Source organism: Sphaeramia orbicularis, chromosome 1 (genome assembly GCF_902148855.1).
Source record: "Sphaeramia orbicularis chromosome 1, fSphaOr1.1, whole genome shotgun sequence".
In the NCBI taxonomy this organism is placed as follows: Eukaryota; Metazoa; Chordata; class Actinopteri; order Kurtiformes; family Apogonidae; genus Sphaeramia; species Sphaeramia orbicularis.
In genome coordinates, this window is record NC_043957.1 from 4,557,765 (window position 1) to 4,580,564 (window position 22,800).

A 22,800-nucleotide genomic window follows, 5' to 3' on the forward strand; every position below is an offset into this window, starting at 1 on the left:
TCTCCAATTTCACTTCTCGTTTTATGGAAACATGGCCGCTGTTACTGTACGGGTTCCTCACTGCCAAAAAAGTGTCTGTATGATTTGGAATAAGAGGATTACAGTGTGCTTCCAGTCTGGTTCAGGATTGTTCCTCTGTTGTCGTGTTGCTCTGGGATCCATTTCCACAAACAACGCCATCCATTCTAACACTTTAAATTTTTAATCCCAGAAAAAAATGCCATTTTTTAGCAGGTTTCCATAAAATTCACGGCACACTCATGTTTTTTATGAAGTTCAAGTCAAGCCAAGTCCTGAGTCAGACCCAACAGCATCCAAGACGACATGTATACTGTACATATAAGACAATGTTTTATGTATTAAAATACGATCCACATGTGGCTTTAATGCTTTAATGGCACATTCCCATGGGACTAGTGCTGACTAAGTGGAGTGATGACAGGACAAAAGACTAAAATCTGGCTCTCATTTTAAAGGAATCAGCCGAACACCTGACTGTACATAGATTGAACAGAACCCATCGACCTCATGCACACATACATTATCCAGACCGAGACCCTGAGGGATCTGAGGTCCGATGTGTGAAAACAGGAGCTGTGAAAGAGGAACGAGACTGGTGTCTGGGAAGTTTCTACACAACAATCTAAAATCCATGTATGTGTGGTTATGTGCACAGAAAGTGACAGGTGGAGCTGAAGCTGGGAAGTGTCATTTTCAGTAGAATCTGATGTATGTTTTCCTCTCTTTGCAAAAATAAATGATATTACAAAGTTGTTCTTTCTGTGGATGTGGGTAAGACTAACACGACTAAAACAGAAGTCACCATTTCACATTTATATTTATATTTATGCATTTGGCAGACTCTTTTTTCCAACGCGACTTACAGGGGAAAACCAATCAAATCACTCAATCAATCAAATTTTATTTATATAGCGTCAGATCACAACAAAAAGTTATCTCATCCAAACCCGACTCTGAGCCAATTTACAGAAACCCAACAGAATCCTCCAGGAGCAAACACTTGTGACTGGTGACAGTGGCGAGGAAAAACTTCCCTTTAACACATTTCAATAAAACAGTCGAGTGTTTTTGAGGAAATGAACTAAATAACTGTTCAGCAGTCATTGGATATTTACAATGGATGGACCCATTACAAATTCTATGCAGATACTGATAATTAAAATGATATTTTGGTTACTAACCGTATTTATTTATTTATTTACTTACTTACTTACTTACTTACTTACTTACTTACTTACTTATTTATTCATATTTCAACATTTCTTTCATTATTTAAAAAAAAATTAAAAATTGGTAATCATCCCTCATTTATGGAAGAGGATTTGGGCCACTGTGGAAAAAAAAACAAGAATTAAGGTCCAATACATTTCTTTTATTATTATTCTGAGAAAAAAAGTCAGAATTCTGAGTTTAAAGTCAGAATTCTGACTTTTTATACTTAGAAGTCTGACTTTTTTCTCAGAATTCTGATGAAAAAAAGTCAGAATTCTTAGAAAAAAAAAAAAAATCAGAATTCTAACTTTTTTCTAAGAATAAAAATGAAAAAAAAAAATTGAACCTCAATTTTTTTTTTTTCAGTGGCCCGGATCTTCTTCTGTACTCATTAACCCATAAAGACCCAGTGCTACTTTTGTGGCAGTTCCCAAATTCTGTCAAAAATCTACTTAACCTTTCTTAAGTGATTTATCACCATTTATCATAATATTATCCTCTTATTTTGTATTTTTTTCTGTGTAAATCATGTATTATCTTATATTTAATTCACTGATCATGTAGATGTTAATTAAATCTCATAGTAAATTCAAGAAATATGCAAAACAGCTGGGCAAACTGGTGGAAAAAAAGGTTCTGTTTTAATCTGTAACTGATCATAAAACAAGTATCGACATCTACTGTCATTGATCCAACTACAGGGGTTTTACTGCTGAATCAGTGACAGTGTTTCCATGGTAACTATGAAGCCTCTGGACGTTGATAACCTAAGCCAATGCTAAATGTCTTTTTCTTACATAACGTTAATTTTTTTTTTTTTTTTTTTTTTTTTTAATTCTCACTTATCCCTCATTAACCCATAAAGACCCAGTGCCACTTTTGGGTCAGTTTCCAAATTTATTTTTCTCTCTATTTAACCTTTTTTAACCCTTTCATGCATGAATTATGAGAACCTTCGTCAATATTTTTTTTCTTGAGTGATTTTTATTCCTCTTTAGGCATGAAAAAAACAATGCAATTGAATTTTTTTTTTTTTTTTTTTTTTTATGAACCTATTTTTCATGGAGTTAAAAAAAAATGTCCACTCAGCTGGACATTTTTTAACTCCTTGAAAATGGAAATAATTAGTGTCAAATACATCATCTTTTCATGGTCATCAGATATGACCCATTTGGACGTTCAGAGGCTCCATAGTTACCGTGGAAACACCATCATCTTCTACAACATTGATTCACCAGTAAAACCCATGGAGGTGGATCAATGATAGTGGATGGGCACACTTGATTAATGATAAATGTGCTGGAAAAAGTCACTTTTTTTTCTGTTTACACTGTTTCTGATTCAATAACCTCTGAATTTACTCTGACTTTTAATAAACATCAACATGATCAACAGATTAAATATAATAAAATACCTACTTTGCACTGAAAAAACGCTAAATACAGAGGATACTATAGTAATAAATGGTGATAAATACTTAAGAAAGGTTAAATAGAGAGAAAAAAACATTTGGGAACTGCCATCACAAAAAAAATGTTGGGTCTTTATCAGTTAAATATTAATAACATTTTATTTCCTAGCCTTTATATTCACTCATGCAGATATTATTCAGGTACTGTTACAGAAATACAGGTTAAATTACATTGTAGAATAGCTGTCCACTGTAGTGACCATTATGCATGAACGGATTAAGTCATTTATCGCCATTTATTATAATATTATCCTCTATATTTTGTATTTTTTCAGTGTAAATGACGTATTATCCCATATGTAATTCACTGATCATGTAGAGCAGGGGTGGGCAATTAAGTTTCCGATGGGGCCACATGAGGAACTTGGACAGTTATTAAGGGACGGATCAATACACTTGCAGCTCTCCTAAATATCTCTCTCTATCTATATATATACTTTACTATAATACAAAACAGTAAATGCAACAACACAATAATAAAATGAAAATGTGGAGCACAGAATACAACTATTTAATGAATATTCACAAAAAGACTTTCGAAAATCTGCAAAACCAGCTCCACATTAACTTTACATGAAAAACTATACGTGCATCCAGCTTTGTTTGTTTGCATATCACAGTTCCTTTTCGTTTTCTTTACCTCTGACTTCAGAAAAGAAATACTTGCAAGTCCATGTCTTGTTAAAAACTCTGCATTCGGAATTAATCTTTCCTTTTTTTTTGCCATTAGCTGACATCTTCATGGGCTGAAACTGACCAACAAGCCAATTAGTGCATAAGCCTTATGCAAGTACAGAAAGTATGTGTGAAAAAACGCTATCCTTCAAAATAAAAGCAATGGCGTTGTATTGGTTATGTCTATTATGATGATATATATTTGCGTCGACTTTTAATTTACCAATGACCTCATGTGGGCCAGTTAGGATCTGCTGTCGGGGCCGCATGTGGCCCCGGGCCTTACAATGCCCAGGTCTGATGTAGAGGTTGATAAAATCTCAGAGTAAATTCCAAGGTTATTATATCAAAATACAGAAAACTGAAGAAAAAGTACATTTTACAGCAAAATCTGTCATTAACTGAACATAAACCAAGTGTGTTCATCCACTGTCATTGATCCAACTCCATGGGTTTTACTGGTGAATCAATGCTGTAGAAGATGACAGTGTTTCTACGGCAATTGCAGCACCTCTGAACATCCAAATGGGTCATATCTGATGACCATGAAAAGATGACAAACTGTATTTGACACTAATTATTTGCATGTATTGATAGGATTAGTGGATTAACCGGTATTAAACAGGACCAGGAGAATAAACCAGTCACAGTGTGGTTTCAGGTGAAAGGAATGAATGAGGAGTGGATCTGTGACGAGCTGATCACATATGAATGAAAAATGCATCACAGAGAGGATACAAACCCCGACTCCCAGCCTCCAGCCTCCAGCCTCCCGTTGTTCGAGCAGACTTCCTGAACTAAAGATCAATGTTCTTCGGTTCATTGACTACACAATGAAGCTGAGTCAGTGCCTCAAATGACGGAAACTCAGCGAGTTCAAGAGGAAAACCCAACTGCAGATCACTGAAAAGACCCACAGCTGCAGGAGAAACCACAATCTGAAAACTCACACCTTCTCATCTGCAGCTTCATCCTTTTTTGTATGTAATATAAACACAGATTAATCTTAGAGTCTGCGTCTTTTCTAAGCTTCTGTATCAAACCACAACTCGCATTATTGTCTCATAACTAATAAAATACAATGAAAAAAAATCAGAATTAAATCAACAAAATGAAGAAAATTTAATGAAGAAGTTGAACGAAAACTAATTAAATCAACAAAGCAGTGAGAAAACGGGTAAAAAAAAAAATCCAAACAAAAAACAAAATAATGAAGAAACTTAATAAAATAATCAATAAAATAACACAACAATGAATAAACAACCAAGAGATGAAATAATGAATCGAATGAACCATAAATTAACAAAATAATAAACAAACTGACCAAAAATCTAAACAAAACAAACAAAAATCAATAATATAAGCAATAAATAAAAGTTCCCATCCCATTTTTGTCCACCCTTAAGTCTGGAAAACATTGGCTGATGTCTTTATTTCAGTTTTGTGTTGAGGGTCACATGACATCTGTTTCACACATGATTGGCTGATGCATTTACTTGCACTATGAAGCTCCGAAAACTGACCGCTGACAAAATAAAACAAATATTTCATTTCATTGTAGAAGTACCTACGCTATAAACAACAACCACTAACCTACTGGAAGAAATAACTTGTGAATTTTACATTAACACAAAAAATAGGAAATAAGAGCAATATAAGGATAGAAGCCCAAAAAAGCTTATATAAATGCCTCCCCGGAAATAAACAATTCACAAAAAAGAGATAAAGAATAAAAATATGATATGAGTGAAATAGTAATTAAAGCAAAAAATAAAAATACAAATCAAATGACATATAGCCTTACGTTTTTTCATAAATTACAGTCCTTTTCAGGTGCTTTTCAAATAATAATAAAGATAAAGAAGATCATAAGTAAAGGCACATTTTTAATATTTCAAAAAATTAAAAAAATCTACATTTCTGAAAACTGTGAACAAACTTTGTCGACAATGTCCCAAGGAACGTACATATAGAATTTGAAATGAATCCGACAGGTAGTTTTCTCAGTAGTCGCTTTTCCATTGACCCTCAAATTGCGTGAATATAACTTGCGCATAAAAATTTACCAAACAGAAAAACATCAATTTCGCCATAACATTTGTTTTTTGATTAAAATGTTTTGCGCTGGCAAGAGGTAGTTTTTCAGGTGTAGTACAAATGGTATATCACACAAAACTGCAATGGAAAGACCTTTTTCCACAACTAGAGTCACCTGAATAGAAAAAACCCGGATGTTGACGGACGTTATAACAAGCGAAGAGGAAGAGTTTTAAAAGAAACATGTCGCGGTATGTGTGGACACACCAGGAAACCCAGTCATTTTTTATTCTAGTGCGGGACAGAGGTCGTAATATATAATAATAATGAATATATCTGTAAATCAACACCATATTTACGTTTGTCCCCATGTTCATGGCATGACTTCTCATGTCATCTCGCGGTAATAAATAAATAAATCATCGCATTTGTGATTTAATGGAAAAACTGACATTATGCACTTCTTTTTTTCTACATTTAGTAATATCGGTAAATTTTGCGCAGATGTCCACTGGAAAAGTGACTAGAGAAGATGTTTGAAGAAATTGCTAATGGCTGATGAACTAAAGATGATCAAAACGTATCAACTACAGACATGATGACCTAAAACAATCAGATGTGAAGGTTAAATATGGATGATAGTGATCTGGGTCATAATAATAATAATAATAATAATAATAATAATAATAATAATAATAATAATAATAATAATTATTATTATTATTATTATGGTGATAATAATGCTAATAATAATGAAAATGATGATGATGATAGCCATGCTTATAATGCTAATAATAATGCTAATAATAATAATAATGATAATGATGAAAATAATGCTAAAAATGCTAAAAAATAATGCTAATAATAATAATAATAATAATGATAATAATGCTAAAACTGCTAATAATTATGCTAATAATAGTAATAATGATGATGATGATAATCATGCTTATAATGCTCAGAATAATGCTAATAATAATAATGATGATGATGATAATGCTAAAACCGCTAAAAATAATGCTAATAATAATAATGATGTGAATAATGCTATTAATAATAATGCTAATAATAATAATAATGATAATAATGCTAAAACTGATAAAAATAATGCTAATAATAATAATAATAATAATAATAATACAAATAATGCAAATAATGCTAATAATAATAATGCTAATGATGATGATAATAACGCTAATAAAGCTAATAAAGCTAATAATAATAATAATAATGATGATGATGATGATGATGATAATAATAATGCTAAAACTGCTAATAATAATGCGAATAATAATAATCATAATAATATTATTAATAATAATAATAATAATAATAATGATGATGATGATGATGATAATAATAATGCTAAAACTGCTAATAATAATGCGAATAATATTAATAATAATAATAATAATAATAATAATAATAATAGTGACATAACTTTCCATCTCTATCATACAAACATCCAACCTTAGACTCTGAGAATTCACCTCGTCCATTATTTGTGACTAATGTATGGCCACTGCACTCAATGTTATCTCACTTCCCGTCCTTCAGGATAATTAGTGATTGTGTAGTGGTGAAGTGCTTTATCATAAACAATAGCGTGGCGTTTGGTAGATGCGATGTGAGTATGTAGTGCAGACAAGGCCATCGCGGCCACAGAGCGCTCAGACTGGAGTAAAAGCGTCCATTGTATTCCACTGCCTCTACAACTGTTTACAGCCACGGCAAAGATAACACACATGAACTCTCCGTTTCCTACCAGAAACAATGTGTGTATTTACGTGTCTATATACATATGTATGTCTTTGTGCGTGGAAGTGTCCGGTCTGTTTCCTCCGTCTCTTTATGTGTGTTTGTCTTTCTATACTTTGCGTGTCCTGTTGCCGCTTCCCCCGATTCTGTGTGTGTGACCATGTATGTGTGTATTGTCATGCGTACGCCGTCCTTCATGTGGGAAACGGCCTTTTTCTGTGCCGTCACACCACAACTTAAAAAAGCACAAACAAACAATTGAGAATGCGTGGGCTCTAAATACGTCTGTGGTGTCACTTCACAGGGGAACGGCGGCTTCCTGCTCGGACCCAGATCAGACTTACCGGCGTTTTACCTCCGAGTTTTCTGCTGTTGATATTTGAAAATTTACATTAGATTGAATTATAGTGAATTAAATTTGACTTTATTGATCTCACAACGGGGAAATTCAACGGTCGAAGGCAGCAACTGAATAAAGTGCAAATTAATACTTCATTTTATTTAATTTCCTTTGACTTCTCATGTGCAATATCCTGAAGTGCAATATGTGGATAGTATTTATTTTGAGATATTTATTACAAGTCACTGTGCTATTGTCTTGTACTTATTTTCACACTGCTTTTATATTTTTATATTTTTATACAGCTTACGTCTAGGGGTGTTAGAAAATATCGGTTGTGCAATATATCGCGATATTTTATTTCACAATACTGTATCGATATTAAAAAGTACTGTATCGATATTAGGCTGCACTTGTAAATAAGAGTCTGTTCTTAATTGTTTGCCTGGGTAAATAAAGGTTAAATAAATACAAAAAAAATAAATAAATAAAAATACTGTCTCGATATTTTTAGGTATTTATTTAAATGCAGATATGGTGGAGGTTAATTTTTGTTTTTTAGTTTTTCTTCATTGTTTATATCTTATTTATTATTATTTAACACTGTTTTATTAAATAATGGTTATTTGTAGCATCCTAAAAGCACTTTTTACTGTCTGAGAGGCAGATGTTCGTTCCTTTGTTGGGATCGCACAAAAAAATCCTGTTTTGATGTTAGTTGTGAACGAATAGAATCTGAACATTTGAACAGGATCTGAAACTTTAATGTCTGCAAAACAGAATTTCAGTTTGAACACAGGAACATTTTGTGATAGAACATTAGATCCTGTTGGGATCAAATAAAAATGTGTTTAGTATTTGTGCAGATTTCTGCTGTAATTAAGTTCTTCCAGGAAATAATCATTTTTAAAAAAGAAACAAACAAAAAAATTGTCTTTTTAACAGTATTATGATATATCATTATATATCGTATCGTGATCCTAGTATTGTGATTTGTATCATATCGGCAGATTCTTGACAGTGCACAGCCCTACTTATGTCCGACTTTTATTTGATTGTATCTTTGAACCTTTATACTTGCACTCTAAGAGACCTCTGCATCGTTCCTATGTACCTGAATGTGTACAAAGGGCAAATACACCTACCTACCTACTACCTACCTAGTACCTACTACCTACCTACTACCTACCTACTACCTACCTACCACCTACCAACCTAGTACCTACCTACCTACTACCTACCTACTACCTACTACCTACCTACCAACCTAGTACCTACCTACCTACCACCTACCAACCTAGTACCTACCTACCTACCTACTAACTACCTACCTACTACTTACCTACCTACCTACCTACTTACTACCTACCTACTACCTACCTACTACTTACCTAGTACCTACCTACCTACCTACAACCTACCAACCTAGTACCTACCTACCTACCTAGTACCTACCTACCTACCACCTACCTACTACCTACCTACCTAGTACCTACCTACTACCTACCTACCTAGTGCCTACCAACCTAGTACCTACCTACCTATACCTACCTACCTACCTAGTACCTACCTACTAACTACCTAGTACCTACCTACCTACCTACTACCTACCTACCTACCTACTACCTACCTACCTAGTACCTACCTACTACCTACCTACCTACCTACTACCTACCTACCTAGTACCTATCTACTACCTACCTACCTTCCTACCTACCTAGTGCCTACCTACCTACCTACCTACTACCTACCTACTTAGTACCTACCTACCTACTACCTTTCTACCTTCCTACCTACCTACTACCTACCTACCTAGTACCTACCTACCTACCACCTACCTACTTAGTACCAACCTACCTAGTTAGTACCTACCTACCACCTACCTAGTACCTACCTACCTGCCTAGTACCTACCTACTACCTACCTACTACCTACCTACCTAGTACCTACCTACCTACCTACCTACTACCTACCAACCTAGTACCTACCTACCTACCTAGTACCTACCTACCACCTACCTACTTAGTACCTACCTACCTAGTACTTACCTACCTACTACCTACCTTCCTACCTCATTATCTCCCATTTGCTTCTGCCATCACTTGGTTTTGTGTTTCCGTCGTCATCAACTGTAACTTGATGCATACATATTCAGTCCACAAATGTCAGCTCAATCATTCCAGATGAAAAGCCAGGCACATGTCAGACGGTTGCACAGATGTCAGACAGCTCAGGTAAAAATTCTGATCATAAAACTCCCGAGGGCATGAAACCGGAGTCTGACGGTTCTACCGGATGATGTCAGCAGCTGACACTCATCCTCAGCTCTGAAAAACCTACATCTGAGATCATATCCACGCTGAGAGGCTCCGGGAAAAGCCTCCAGATCCCAGGAGTCAGCTGTCTAGTTTTTGGCAAGATTTATCGTTTTTAACAGATCTATTTTAAGCCGAAAGTTGAACGAATCCTGCTGGTTACGTTTAGTATTTTACATTCCCGACAAGCGATCCACTATTGTTTGAAACATTTTAAAGCAGTTTAAGGTAAATGAAAAACTTGTAAAAATGGATATTTATGAGTCTAGTGTAAAAGAAATTCAATAACTTGAGAATATTGACCAACGAACAGGAAACAGAGGCAGTGCATTAGAACCAGAGTACAAAGCTGAGCACAGATGGTAAAACACTCAGATGCAGCAGACGTGGAAATCACCAGGTCGATCCTCAAACACACACTTCAAAGAAAAGGAAACCACCAGGCCTTTTAGGACATTCTATAAACCACGATGAAGCTGGAACACAGTATGTTTGTATTGTTTTATGTACAGATCACGGCCACGTAGGAGTTTCTGCAGGGGCTTATTGTTGCAAATAAATTCCTGAGAGTCAATAAAGATCTAATAGTGATGCTTTATGTTATACAGGGTGTTCGCAAAGTCTGTACAATTTAAAAGAATTATGACAAAAGTATTTGATGAGATCTGTTAATCAGATTTGTTCTATGTATTCAGCAGTTATCAGAGTTTTTAATCACATTGTTGGATCATGTGCAATCGAATCATTCGTCCATTTTTCTTCAATGACAAATCAATCAATAGGTGATGGTGGAGAGGAGGTGGAATCCGCACAATGAGGACTGAGATCAACACTAGAGTCCAGACCAGTTTATAGAGCAACAAAGAACCTGAAGTTAGGGCTGTGCAATTAATCGAAATTCAATTACAATTTTGATGATTACACTCAATGACTACAAAATTATGTAATCGAAGAAAAAAGATTATTAATTTTGAGTTGTTTTAATTCACGCGCACTCAAGCTACCATGAGCTGCTCGGCCCCGCCCCCCTCCAAGCTCCAGCTGCTAGCTAGCCAGCAGGTCCACCCCACCAGGACAGTTGTACCTAGAGGTCTGGAAAAATGGCAGGAGAATTACAGCAGAAGTGCTTGGCAAACAAAAAAGGCAAGTCAACTTCAACTGTATGGAATCACTTTGGGTTTGATGAAGAAGACGAAGAGTGAAAACACATCATACGCAAAAAGTGTTTGGTAGTTGTGTCCGCACCGACCGCTAACACAACAAACCTTTTTAACCATCTAAAGTTGAACCACCGCCACCTTTATGATTATCTTATGAAAAACCAAAATACAAAAAAACCAACTCCGTCTACAACTTCCTCCACAATGCAGTTTCAATCTTCGAATCTCTATACGCTGCAACTCCCTACTCATCACCATCAGAGACACCAAAAGAAAACAGAACCCATCGTCCATGACCTGGTTAAAGGTATGTGCTCCATTAACACCACTGACAACTGGGGCTGCAGAAAAATGGTGAAAACACTGGACAAACGCTAGGTTTTGCCTTCAAGACATCATTTTACACGAACTGCTACTACACTGAACATACTTGAATTTATAATTTGCACTTTACGTGAGTTTTTTTTTTTTTTTTATTGCTACAGTTCTACGGCAAGTCTATAGCCATAATAAAAATTAATTTCCATTGATTTGCCTATTCATTTGCTTTTGTAATAAATTTGTTAAATTGTAAAGAGACTTTTTGGACACCATGTATTATAATATAATAATTCACTTTTTTGAGCAGCTCAATGAAAAGAAAGAAAAGTAAACATGAGTAACACTGGGTTACAAAAAAATGTTTTTTGCAAGTTGTCTAGGTTTTTTCAACTGAATTAGGACCATTTTGCACCGCTAAATCCAAAAATGACATCTGTTTTTCTCAATCAGGTCAGGTTTTTTGCTAATTTGATTTGGAAAAATGTGATCTTCTCACAAAATATAATAATTAATACCAAAACTAGAAGCACTCGGAGAGCGCAGACCTCTGCCAAGGCTGATCAGAGCCCCCCCCCCCGTGGGCCCCCCCACGCCAAGGAGGTTATGTTTTTGCCAGGGTTTGTTTGTTTGTTTGTCTGTCTGTTTGTCTGTCCGTTAGTGTGCAACATAACTCAAAAAGTTATGGACAGATTTTGATGAAATTTTCAGGGTTTGTTGGAAATGGGCCCCCCCCGTGGGCCCCCCCACCCCTGATCACCACCAAAATTTAATCATTTCTTCCTTATCCCATTTCCAACAAACCCTGAAAATTTCATCAAAATCTGTCCATAACTTTTTGAGTTATGTTGCACACTAACGGACAGACAAACAAACAAACCCTGGTAAAAACATAACCTCCTTGGCGGAGGTAATAAGATTGTTAAGCACACTTTATGAAACTTGTGACTTGATTCCTGTTAGGTACAATGGTGTATTCACCACAGATGTAGCAGAATACGTCAGGCTTATTTTTGCAAGATCTTCTAGTCGAAGCCATTTCATTCACCTGTAATATTAAAAAAAACATTAATCATAAATTGGCAAAAGTAAAATCTTCAGAACTCGTTATTGCAAGAAATATGAAAGAATTTTGTATCATATGATGTGAAAATGCCCATAAATGTAAGCAACAATGTTCAAAAGCCATATGTAGCATAGTTCAGAAGTTGACCTGATTGAGCAAAATGAATGTGATTTTGGATTCAGCACACCAAAATTATCCTAAATCAGCTCAAAAAACTTCAACAATACATTTGTTGTTGACCAGTGTAATCATCGGACTGATGTGTTGTAGACTCTGATGACAGTGGAAAGTCTTCTATACCTCTGAGCTTAGTCGTCCTTAGAGATCCACAATCTAAACACCAATCCTCAGTCTTACTCACTACAGCCAATTAGAAAAATCCATCCTTCCTAATCATCCCTGAACACTTTGTACGTTTTAATAAAACCATCATCAGTGAAGACCAACCACAGTTGGACTTGATCCAAATCGGTTCCAAATGTGCATCACGTCCAGCTGACAAACTGACGTTCTGCATGTGTCACTCACATCAGATCAGGTTCTGCAGACACTGCACAAACCCTGGTGTTCAATCTGTAAAAGGTTTAATGTCCTGGAACCTGGGTTTTGGAAAACTTACTGGAGACTTCTTTGGTGTATAGTGATATGGATTTGAACTCATCTGGGGTTTTTTTTAGGGGTAAAATCCAACTGAGGAATATAATATAAATATGGGAGAGAAGTTAAAGAGTCTTGAGTAGGAAAACATTGAAAGGAGTTCTAGTTCTCTGTAAATAAAATGAAGAGGTTACAGATAAAACAGCAGAAAAAAAAAACAAAACACCAAACTCTGTAACATATTGAATGGTTTTCCATTTATGCTAATTAGGGCTGGGTATCATGGCCAGTTTCCATAGTCGATTCGATTTCAATTCATAAGGTTCCGAATCAGTTAATCACGATTCGATTTGATTCGATTCAATATTGATTCGATTCAGTATTAATTGATTGATTCAGATTAATTTAGTGATACCAAAGTACAATTTTGAGTTGTAACCTGATTATTTGAGTACTGCAGCCATTCAACACATCAATACTGGGATCAATATTGATATTAGAAAGGAAATGAATATGACATTTCAGCAGGAAGTAGATGAATCTGCTCTGAAATAATGAAAGGACAGAAACATTGCCATGTTTTTACAGTGGACCAGAACGGGGTGGGGGGCTCCGTGATTGTTGGTTGGAGCGGAGCGGGGGCTGGGGGGGGTTGCTCCATGGGGGGGGCCTACTCAGCCATAGGTGATAGTATGGATCCAAGTTCTCATTCCAACAACAACCAGCTTCCGTGACTCGCCAGGGGGTCACTTCCTTCACACTGTGGGTTCAAGTTTGACGCCGGAGGACCTCCAGCTGAGGGGGTTTCCCCTCCACGTCTTTTCCGTGTCTTTTTCACGAGCGAGACCAAGTCTTCCCTGGGGGTTCGCAAGATGGAGCTGCCCGCAGTTCCGCGTACTCCCGGTCCTGCTCTGAAAAATCGATCTCATCCACTATTAATCGATTACGCAAAATTAAAATGAAATCGATCTAAGATTGATTAAATCGATTTTTTTACCCAGCCCTAATGCTAATGATGACACTATGTACTTAAATGTCCATATTACTACAAAATTCCATTTTACTTTGCCCATTACAGTTTCTTGTTGCACCGTACTGTTTTATTGTCCAGATTTCTCTACCATTTGTGTTTTTTATACTTCTGATTCATTATTTATAGTGTGTTTGCTCTTGTATTCTAATGTTCATCTTATAGTATTATAGTATTCTAGTTTTACTATCTGTCACACTGCTACTTTTACTACAATACAAATTATACACTTCCCAGTTTGGGGTCAATAAGTCTGTCAGTCTACTGCACCTCTGGCCATTAAAGTTACACAGAACTTGTGGTTTAAACATATTTATGTAATTTTCTGACAAATAATGCAATCCAATTTAGTACTTTTGTCGTCCAAAAATAAAAAACAGCTGATGAAAAAGCACTGACAGTTCATTAATCCTTCCATGCAGCACAGTGGCTGGTGTAGGAATAAAAACTCCTGCTGTATGATCTGTACGATCTGATGTTAATGTGATAAATGTGTTAAAACACTTCACAGATGGAATACGAATGTGTATGTGTGCGGCGAAGGCATGTGCAGAATAACCACCGCTTTCCTTCGCCAAACAAACCGCTACCACGGTGGTCTTAATCAGTCTGTAGTTTGTGTTTTCCTTCTTTTTCTGTGTGTGCGTTAGAGTTAAAAATTCATCACGGCTGTGTGTTTGTTTAACAGTCAAGTGTTTGATCATGTATCTGTCTCTGCACACAAACACACACACACGCACAGTGAGTTTACACTGAGGCTGCCAATGTGTAACCACCGGGCCAACCCCCAACCACTCGTCCCCATGTCACCAGTGTTTACAGCCCCAAACAGCTCCGGATCGTAAATGTCCTGCAGCCGTAAACACTTAGTGAGCCTCGAACGCACCAGCCGACAGTCTGAGGTGATTACGTACGCTGGAAATAGTTCACAACTGCTCCAGCTCATCCATGTCATAACTGGAGGAAACACCGCTGTGGATGGTTTCGGTCTCCAGAGGATGAACCTCAGTGTTTTTCTAATAACTCTGACTCCTTGTAGCACCAACGTCAGCTTTTATTTCAAGCAGAGATCATGAAAACATCTGATTAGTTTAGAACAAAGCAAGGATGGGTTTTATTACAGACAAGACAAACTATTCACAACAACAACCTGGTACATATTATTGTTGTAATTCACTGCATGTCATTATAATGTTAGCACCACTGGCAAAAAAAGGAGGGTTTTTTTGGAACAAATCTGATTTTTCTCAAAATATTTAACCCATAAAGACCCCATGCTAATTTTATGGCAGTTCCCAAATGAGTATGGGGATTTTTTTTTTTCTCTCTTGTAACCTTTCTTAAGTAATTTATCACCATTTACTATAATATTTTTCTCTGTATTTTTAAGTTTTCGCTGTAAATCATGTATTTTCCTATATTTAATTTCCTACGCTTAAGTTAGATGCTTATGAAAACTCAGGAAATTCAAAGGTTATTATATCAAAACAAAGAAAACTGAGGAAAAAGCGACTTTTTCAGCAAAAATAATCAATAACTGAATGTGAAAACAAGTGTGTCCATCCACTGTCATTGATCCAACTCCACGGGTTTTACTGGTGAATCAGTGTTGTAGAAGATGACGGTGTTTCCATGGTAACTACGGAGCCTCTGAACGTCCAAATGGGTTAGTTAGTTAGTTAGTTAGTTAGTTAGATAGTTAGTTAGTTTCAGACACAAACATAATACGCAACATAAGGGAAAAAAATTAAACAAAACAAAAAAGAAAAAGAAATAGAATGACAGAATAAAATCATATGTGATGACCATGAAAAGATGACAAACTGCCTTTTAAACCAATTATTGACATGTATTGATAGAATTAGTGGATCAACAGGTATTAAACAGTTCAGATCAGTAGATGGTTTTGGTCGCTGGCGGCTGTTTGGGTCTTTGTGGGTTAACGTCTCAACTGAAGGAAAAAGTATGCACGAATGTTCCAGCACAGACTACTTATGTTTTTAATAGAAAACTCATAATTTCATGCTGTAAATTCACACGTTTTGTAATGGTTAATGTATAAAATTTAAACAACATCTGTGGACAGTTAAGGTCCATAACTGCTGAGGTACAAAGACTGTGAACTATTAAACAGAAGTGAACTGAGACCTGGTGGACTGCAGGTTACAAGAGGTCACACAGTAAAGGTCAAACTGAAGGTATGTGAAGGCTGGACCAGACCGAACCTTCATGGACTTACACACCTGTTTACACGTCCAGCGGCTGGCAAGGTGTTTTATTAGATGTGTAAATAATGGTATGCTAGCATGCTAAGCTAACTTTGTTTGTATTCTAATAGTTTACATCAGAGGTGTCAAACTCATTTTAGTTCAGGGGCCACATACAGCCCAGTTAGGGATGTAACGATTACCGGTATAACAATAAACCGCGGTAAAATTGCAGACGGTTAGTATTAACATTTAAATTCTAATTATCATGATAACTGTGTTTGATTACCGCACTTTTAGGGGAAAAAACGTGTATGTAAAGCTATACTTTTATGTGAAATATTTGAGTATAGTTTTAATTTATTACAATTTTAATTTTCTATACCTAATATTTGGAACCAATATTCACTTTGAAAGTCTTTGAAAAGGTTCGTTAAGCATCTGTGTGTTATTTATGCAATAAATTATATACATTTTTCAAATCGGATTTTATATATTTTTTTGTGTTTTCTGTCCTTTTATGTTTTTATAGTAGGTTAAAGTGAAAAAAATAATAGACAGGTGATATAAATGAAGTTGTGCTGGAAAAAAAAAAGATCCCAAACATGAGTATAGTAAACATTTGTTTATATAGTATATAAAGGCAAAATCAAAAGGATTGAAAAATGGACAAAATAGGCCCAGACCACTAAGGGTTAATATTTGACTGTTTCTGCAATAGAAGGTACATTGTGCCAATTATTTTATTTTATTTTATTTATTTATTTATTTACTTATTTAATTTTCAGAATACAACTTGGTTAAATTATTTCAGTGTATGTATTAGTACTTTTTGAACATTTTGAGCACAGTTTCAACGATACCGTGATAATAATGATAACCGTGATAATTTTGGTCACAATAACCGTGATATGAAATTTTCATATGGTTACATCCCTAAGCCTAATTTGATCTCAAGCAGGCTGCACCAGTAAAATAACAGCATTATAGCCAATAAATAATGAGAACTCCAAATTTTCTCTTTTAGTGCATTAAAAAAAAAAAACATTAAATTGTGAAAATGTTTATATTTACACAGTATCATTTCACAAAAAACTTAGAATAATATGAAAAATCTGAAATTTCTTATGAAAAATAAGTGGAATTTTTATAATGCTATGCCTCAATTGAACATTTGCACATGTGCATCACAGATGACAGTGGATCTACTAATGCATGAAGCATTTAGTAATAGGCGTAATATTGTTGAAGTTTTGGAGATTGGAGTTTGGAACTAAAATGAGTTGGACACACTTTGTTTACAAGCTAAGTGCACTGCACGTCCCCCAAGTCCATTTGTGTTTTATGTATTTGCACATTTATTTGTACAGTTCTCACTTTATTTAGGTTATGATATAGGTTTCAAAGACTGCTATAGACAAATAAATGACATTTAAGTAAGGAATATATGGAATAGTTTCTAAAACCTTTGATCATGAGTAGTTGTGGTTAATTATTTCCACTAACATGTAAAAATATCTTTATTACACAGTGCTTGAGTGAAGTTTATTGTTTTACCGAGTCAGTAAGATAGCATTAGCATTTAGCATTAGTTCACCTCTGAACCCTCAGGCTCCATCCCTTTTGTCCAAATATGGCCACTTCTGTCTAAAACATCAATATGGTGTTGGCTTCAAAATGGCAGATGACAGTTTCTCTGTTCACTGATTATATTTAGTCTATAATTAAAACAATTAAAACATTAAGCCTCATTGTGCAACAATTTCTTGGGTATTTTTTTTCTTCCAGTTTTGTGAGTTACTTAACCCTTTCATGCATAGTGGTCACTACAGTGGGCAGTTCTTCTCCAGCTCTTCTCTTGTATATTCATGGGTTTTGTTGTTTTAGTTCCATATCAGCCAACACAGTGGACACTTATGCATCATCCCATACACTGACATTCATACAATTACCGTAACTTTGCTGTTGTAGATAAACCTGATCTGCAGTAATAAGTTTTAGTGTAAATCAATTGCTAATTGTTATTAGACTGTAAAACAGTTTTTTGAAACAAAAAGTTTTTGTTTTTTTTTGCACATCCTCCTGAGAACCAGCAATGCATTTTGTCCTCTATAGGGGACAAAAGTTTGAATTCAACTTAAATGCTGTCCATTGCAAAGGACATTCCATTTAAAAAAAAAATCAATCAATAAATAAAAATGATTTTTAAAATGTACCTGAAAAAACTTGCATTATGCAGTTTCCTATCAAGACATTTTTTTTAGTGTAAAAAAGCTAAAATTGTCAATTTCCTGGGTCTCAGGAGGATATTATCTAATGAAATGAGTAATAACTAATATTTGAGTAGAATAAAATGTGAGAAAACATCAGATTAGCGGCATTAAAAATGTTTTTGTTTCATAGTTTTCACACAGCTTATCCCTTTCTGATGATGAGTTTTAAATACATGTTTCTTTGCTTCAAAAATTAAACACATGGCATCCAGCTGAGTGGACATTTTTGTAACTCCACGAAAAATAGATTCATAAAAAAAATTTCAATTGCATTGTTTTTTTCATGCCTAAAGAGGAATAAAATCACTCAAGAAAAAAATATTGACTAAGGTTCTCATAATTCATGCATGAAAGGGTTAATGTGGTGGATGTTAGAAACCACCATTATTTAGTTTTTGTTCAGTTACGAAATCTCTAAAAGATAAAAGTAGATGAAAAACAAACTGATCTGCTTTACACTAATTTACTTTTATACATTTATTATCTCAGCTTGTTGCTGCTTATGATTTCTGACACTGAGCTTTATGCTACATGCTCTGTACCTTTTCCTCCACTAACAAACTAAGTCTATTTGCATATTTCCTCACATAAATGTGTAATTATGGAGCTGTAGAGTAGGTACTCCCCACACTCACATAATGCGGTGTGGCAGTGCTGACAGATTTGGTTTATGGTGTTTTTTCTTTTGTTTTTTTAGATTAATTTAATCCAGCTGCTCCTGTCTCCATGTGTTTAGGGACATTCACTGCCTGTAAAGGGAAAACAGACAACTAAGGGTATGAGGCACGCTTACTCTGAACCACTAAAGTTTACTTAAGTTCATCAGTGGTCACATTTTGAGCCTCCTGGATCTTCATCAGGTCAGAGGGTTAAACCTCGATGATCCACACTGTGGTTTGGACAAAGTGTGCAGGCGCTGAGTTTGTTCATGTACATTGTGTTATCTTCTGTTCCCTTATTGCAGATTTAAGATGATTTAAATGGGTCACATTTATCTAAACCCACTTTTCTTTGTCCTTGGTTCATTTATTTGTATTTGGAGCCTAATAGTTCCAAAAGTTTGAATTTGAACCCTCCAGCTGCTGCAAAACTATCTTTATATTCATTTGGGCAAAAATAGAGCGGATTTCTACAACCTGTTTTAATTCCCTCTGAATTTGTTACGTTTTATAACTCGTTACATCCCGACATTTGGACATAAAGGGTCCAGACTTCCGACCAACATTTCTCCAAATACGACATAATTGTTTGTTAGCAGCAGCAGTTGTAGTCCAGACTGAAAATACGTCCAAACTTGGAGACGATTACCTAAAATGTTCAGTTGTTGGTTGAATGGGACAGAGCAGCACAGCCAATAACCTGGAGGGGGCGGGGCCTGAAGTGGTTCATGTGCATTTAAAGGGCCAGCGCTCCAAACCACTTTTCTGGTGTCATTAGTCAGAAATAGTGTTGAAGATGGACCTGTGGAGTTGAATGAATGAAGAATTCAGACCCAAGCAGAGCATTTACAGTTTATGGAGACCACAGGGGAATGTTTGAAAATGCAGAATTCCATTTAAAAAAGCAAAATATCACAAAGGTTTATGTTCGGCCGAGTCAAGAGACAATGACAAAACATACAAGGAAAATATCAGATGCCCTTTATAGAAAAATTTAACATTTAATACAGTTGAAAGCAAGGTGTAGAGATGATTAGATGAGATGAGGAGAGATTAGTTTGTTAGAGGTTTTCGTGTGATCAGACAAGTAGAGCTGAGGGAAGATGTTTTTACCTGCTGATGGTTTGGGCTGTAGCTTCAGCCTTCATCAAAGCTGTTAGTTCATTAGTTAGTAGTAGTTTATTTCGAGCACATAGAATCATCAGATAAAGAATCATACAACATGGTCAAAACAAATAAATGAACACAATTTTTTTTGCGCTCGAAAAGGAGTGGGTAGAAGTATAACTTATTGACTCCACCCACTTTTTACAAACTAATAATCAAACTAGATCCGCCTCCTTTGCATTGTTAACACACATTTTCCTCTGTATATATATATATTTTTTTACAATAACACAAAACATCAATAAAAACCATTCATATACACACAATCAGATTTGCAATAATCAACCGTTTTTAATATAATAAAACTATATAAAACTATAATATATATATATATATCCACTTTAAATATTACTCCAAATACAATGATCAATAAATATGATAGTATCTTCTTATCATGATAACCAATTGACTATATCTTATTTGATGCGTACTGTAATGTTCTATATTTTGTTATTATAGTGGATTTATACGTCCTTTTAAATGCACAGACTGAAGAAGACATTTTTCAGTTTTGCTCCAGATTATTCTACAGATGTACCCCTCTAACACAGATACACTGGCTTTTTATGTTTGTTCTACACTTAATTTTCTTGTAGATTTCAGTTCCCCTTAAATTCTAAATCCTTTGCCTGGGCTCAAGCATCTCCTGTAGACTGTAGGGGGGCATATGTTCATGGGCTTTAGACATTGCTGCCAAACGCTTCCTGGTGTGATGTGTCTAAAAACAGCTGATCAGGTCGGGAAACTTTACCTTGAAAAGTGTGTCCAATTCTCCGCTCCCCCACTGCTGTCAGACGGTAAAAATATCTTTCCTCAACTCTACTTGTCCGATCACAAGAAAACCTCTAACGAACATTTGGAATGGAAGACAAGATGATAGATTAGATTAGATTAGATTAGATTAGATTAGATTGGATTGGATTAGATTGGATTAGATTGGATCAAAGCAACATGAAGGACTGAGTTGTTATCGGTGGTCATAAAATTATTTTTTTTTTGAGTTAAAGTTCTAGAAGACAGAAGTACAACATGTACTCAAGTGAATGTCCTGCAGCAAAAGACGCAAAAAACCAAAACAAAACACATACTTCAGAACATGAAACCTGTCTGAGTATACCAGTCTCTTCAAAGTACCACACATTTTTTTTATTCTTTCAAAATAACTTCAATAAAAACTAAACAGAAATACAAATACCAGAAACCCAGAACACCCTGGACACCAGACATACAGTCAGTGCTGAGATAAAATGGACTGAGGAATGCCAAAACTCAGCAGGTGAATATTCCTACTAACTCATTCCAAACACGGAACGTAATAACGGTCATTTTACTCTGTGTCTATATGCATCACTGAAAGCCTTAATGACATACTATATAGCATTTCTCCTTGGAGTATTCAGGTTACATAAATAACTTTATGTGTAACAGCAGGATTAAATAATGAGTATATTTCCAGTGTATGTGCACGGCTATAAATAAAAGTCTCCACTTTTAGAAAAACGACTGGATTTGTATCGAAATAAACCACAGAAGGGCTGTTATACAAAAAGCCAACAGAAAGATGACAGAGAAAAATAGGATGGTGGTGTTGGTGTAACAAAAGAGCTTCTTTATGCACAAAATCTAATAGAACAAATTTAACAAACCCCTGGGTGATCAAATTTGCAAAAGCCAAAATGGTAATGAAAACAGCCTGAAAACACAAGTGGGTAGAATTCTGGTTTCCTCTCAGACAACTGAATGTGAACATGGTGAAAGGGAATTATGGAATTTCTCCAATGACGCCAAAAACTATCAAGCATCAAAATCGTCTGAAACAGTACCACATTCGTAAACCTACTTCAGTGCATCAGCTCAGAATGTACCTGCAGTAACATATTCAATACATAAACTCATTGCAGCAATTTTAGTATAGAAAACCAGTGCCTTACTAAAATAAAAAATCGGACCGATGGCCCTGTAGCTTACCGGCCAAATTCAAAGCTTTGGGAAATGTATCCAGATGCCATTTATTCTCACCCAGTTCTGTGTATTTATTCTATTACAGAAATAGCCCATGTTTTGCTCATATTCCAATCAGATCTGTAAAAAATTCAAATTCCAACTTGATATCATTGATACTGATTTATTGGATCGATCCACTTCCAATCTGTTATAATGGGAAAATTTTTCAAAGTCGCACCAAATCCAGAATCAGATCTGGATCGAAATAAATTCAATACTTTGTGTTGACATCATCATTCAGAAGCTGTATACCAAGTTTGAAGTCAATCAGAACTGGAGTTTGGGAGAAAAAGACGATTGAAATTTTTTCCCCATAAGAGCCCATGTTAAATTTTCTGTAAGTTCCAGATCCAGAAGAAGATCCTGATCAGCATGTGGACATTATGTTTGGGTCATCTCCCCATCAGGGCTGGACTGGAGACATTTATACGGGAGATCATTTATATTTACTGAGTTATTGCATCCATCCACTTCCTGTCTCTTATAATGG

The 22,800-nt window shown here is 35.4% G+C and overlaps 1 protein-coding gene and 1 long non-coding RNA gene across 2 annotated transcripts in view; one reads left to right on the forward strand and one right to left on the reverse strand.

Moving 5' to 3' along the window:
• The window catches only part of vegfc (vascular endothelial growth factor c), a 158,115-nt gene that overhangs the window by 90,734 nt on the left and 44,581 nt on the right, over nucleotides 1-22,800 (reverse strand). The window lies entirely within an intron of this gene.
• LOC115421815 (uncharacterized) lies at nucleotides 1,763-15,545 on the forward strand. The gene is made up of 2 exons (XR_003935751.1): nucleotides 1,763-1,793; nucleotides 15,441-15,545. It is a non-coding gene; the product is annotated as an uncharacterized LOC115421815 (long non-coding RNA).